A 2,500-nucleotide genomic window follows, 5' to 3' on the forward strand; every position below is an offset into this window, starting at 1 on the left:
TAATAAACAAAATAAATCACTTAGGAAAAGGTGTTAGGGAGCTTTATGCAGAGTATGGTGATATTGGAAGGATTTATGTAACACAGAAGAGGACAGTAAGGTGTAATAAACAAAATAAATCACTTAGGAAAAGGTGTTAGGGAGCTTTATGCAGAGTATGGTGATATTGGAAGGATTTATGTAACACAGAAGAGGACAGTAAGGTGTAATAAACAAAATAAATCACTTAGGAAAAGGTGTTAGGGAGCTTTATGCAGAGTATGGTGATATTGGAAGGATTTATGTAACACAGAAGAGGACAGTAAGGTGTAATAAACAAAATAAATCACTTAGGAAAAGGTGTTAGGGAGCTTTATGCAGAGTATGGTGATATTGGAAGGATTTATGTAACACAGAAGAGGACAGTAAGGTGTAATAAACAAAATAAATCACTTAGGAAAAGGTGTTAGGGAGCTTTATGCCGAGTATTGTGATATTGGAAGGATTTATGTAACACAGAAGAGGACAGTAAGGTGTAATAAACAAAATAAATCACTTAGGAAAAGGTGTTAGGGAGCTTTATGCAGAGTATGGTGATATTGGAAGGATTTATGTAACACAGAAGAGGACAGTAAGGTGTAATAAACAAAATAAATCACTTAGGAAAAGGTGTTAGGGAGCTTTATGCAGAGTATGGTGATATTGGAAGGATTTATGTAACACAGAAGAGGACAGTAAGGTGTAATAAACAAAATAAATCACTTAGGAAAAGGTGTTAGGGAGCTTTATGCAGAGTATGGTGATATTGGAAGGATTTATATAACACAGAAGAGGACAGTAAGGTGTAATAAACAAAACAAATCGCTACGGAAAAGGTGTTAGGGAGCTTTATGCAGAATGTGGACTGCAGGGAAGTGTAAACTAACTTTTGATCGTATCGTGGTGAAGGGGTTAAGTGAGATAGCTTTAATTGAGCTAGCTTTAACTGCCACAGGTTAGGTGAATATTAATTAAGCGTAAAGTGAGCTGGCTTCAATTTACAGGTTAGTTTTTTAAAGTTAATTTCTCACTTGCCTAAACACTAGCTTACGTGAGAGAGAGAGAGAGAGAGAGAGAGAGAGAGAGGTGGTGGTGGTTTTGTGTGTGTGTGTGTGTGTGTGAGAGAGAGAGAGAGAGAGAGAGAGAGAGAGAGGTGGTGGTGGTTTTGTGTGTGTGTGTGTGTGTGTGTGTGTGAGAGAGAGAGAGAGAGAGAGAGAGAGAGAGAGAGAGAGAGAGAGGTGGTAGTGGTTTTATGTGTGAGAGAGAGAGAGAGAGAGAGAGAGAGAGGTGGTAGTGGTTTTGTGTGAGAGAGAGAGAGAGAGAGAGAGGTGGTAGTGGTTTTATGTGTGAGAGAGAGAGAGAGAGAGAGAGAGAGAGAGAGAGAGGTGGTAGTGGTTTTTTGTGTGAGAGAGAGAGAGAGAGAGAGAGAGAGGTGGTTGTGGTTTTTTGTGTGAGAGAGAGAGAGAGAGAGAGAGAGAGAGAGAGAGAGAGAGAGGTGGTAGTGGTTTTATGTGAGAGAGAGAAAGAGAGAGAGAGAGAGGTGGTAGTGGTTTTATGTGTGAGAGAGAGAGAGAGAGAGAGAGAGAGAGAGAGAGAGAGAGAGAGGTGGTAGTGGTTTTATGTGTGAGAGAGAGAGAGAGAGAGAGAGAGAGGTGGTAGTGGTTTTATGTGTGAGAGAGAGAGAGAGAGAGAGAGAGAGGTGGTAGTGGTTTTATGTGTGAGAGAGAGAGAGAGAGAGAGAGAGAGAGAGAGGTGGTAGTGGTTTTGTGTGAGAGAGAGAGAGAGAGAGAGAGAGAGAGAGAGAGAGAGAGAGAGAGAGGTGGTAGTGGTTTTATGTGTGAGAGAGAGAGAGAGAGAGAGAGAGAGAGGTGGTAGTGGTTTTATGTGTGAGAGAGAGAGAGAGAGAGAGAGAGAGAGAGAGAGAGAGGTGGTAGTGGTTTTATGTGTGAGAGAGAGAGAGAGAGGTGGTAGTGGTTTTATGTGTGAGAGAGAGAGAGAGAGAGAGAGAGAGAGAGAGTGAGGTGGTAGTGGTTTTATGTGTGTGAGAGAGAGAGAGAGAGAGAGAGAGAGAGAGAGAGAGGTGGTACTGGTTTTGTGTGTGTGTGAGAGAGAGAGAGAGGTGGTGGTCTTGTGTGTGTGTGTGTGTGTGTGTGTGTGTGTGTGTGTGTGTGTGTGTGTGTGAGAGAGAGAGAGAGAGAGAGAGAGAGAGGTGGTGGTCTTGTGTGTGTGTGTGTGTGAGAGAGAGAGAGAGAGAGAGAGAGAGAGGTGGTGGTCTTGTGTGTGTGTGTGTGTGAGAGAGAGAGAGAGAGAGAGAGAGAGAGAGAGAGAGAGAGAGAGAGAGAGAGAGGTGGTGGTCTTGTGTGTGTGTGTGAGAGAGAGAGAGAGAGAGAGAGACTGTGGTAAAGAGGAAATATATTGCATCATACTCTCCCCTCATCTCTCTCACGAAGCAAGAATTCTCCCAAGGATTTTATACCTTCAA

At 42.6% G+C, this 2,500-nt stretch overlaps 1 protein-coding gene across 1 annotated transcript in view; it reads right to left on the minus strand.

Moving 5' to 3' along the window:
* LOC145409674 (cyclic AMP-responsive element-binding protein 3-like protein 2) overlaps positions 1–2,500 on the minus strand; it is a 60,668-nt gene that overhangs the window by 24,893 nt on the left and 33,275 nt on the right. The window lies entirely within an intron of this gene.

The sequence above is a fragment of the Coenobita brevimanus genome, chromosome 9 (genome assembly GCF_032717465.1).
Source record: "Coenobita brevimanus isolate Jiangsu-jjx chromosome 9, ASM3271746v2, whole genome shotgun sequence".
Lineage (NCBI taxonomy): Eukaryota > Metazoa > Arthropoda > Malacostraca > Decapoda > Coenobitidae > Coenobita > Coenobita brevimanus.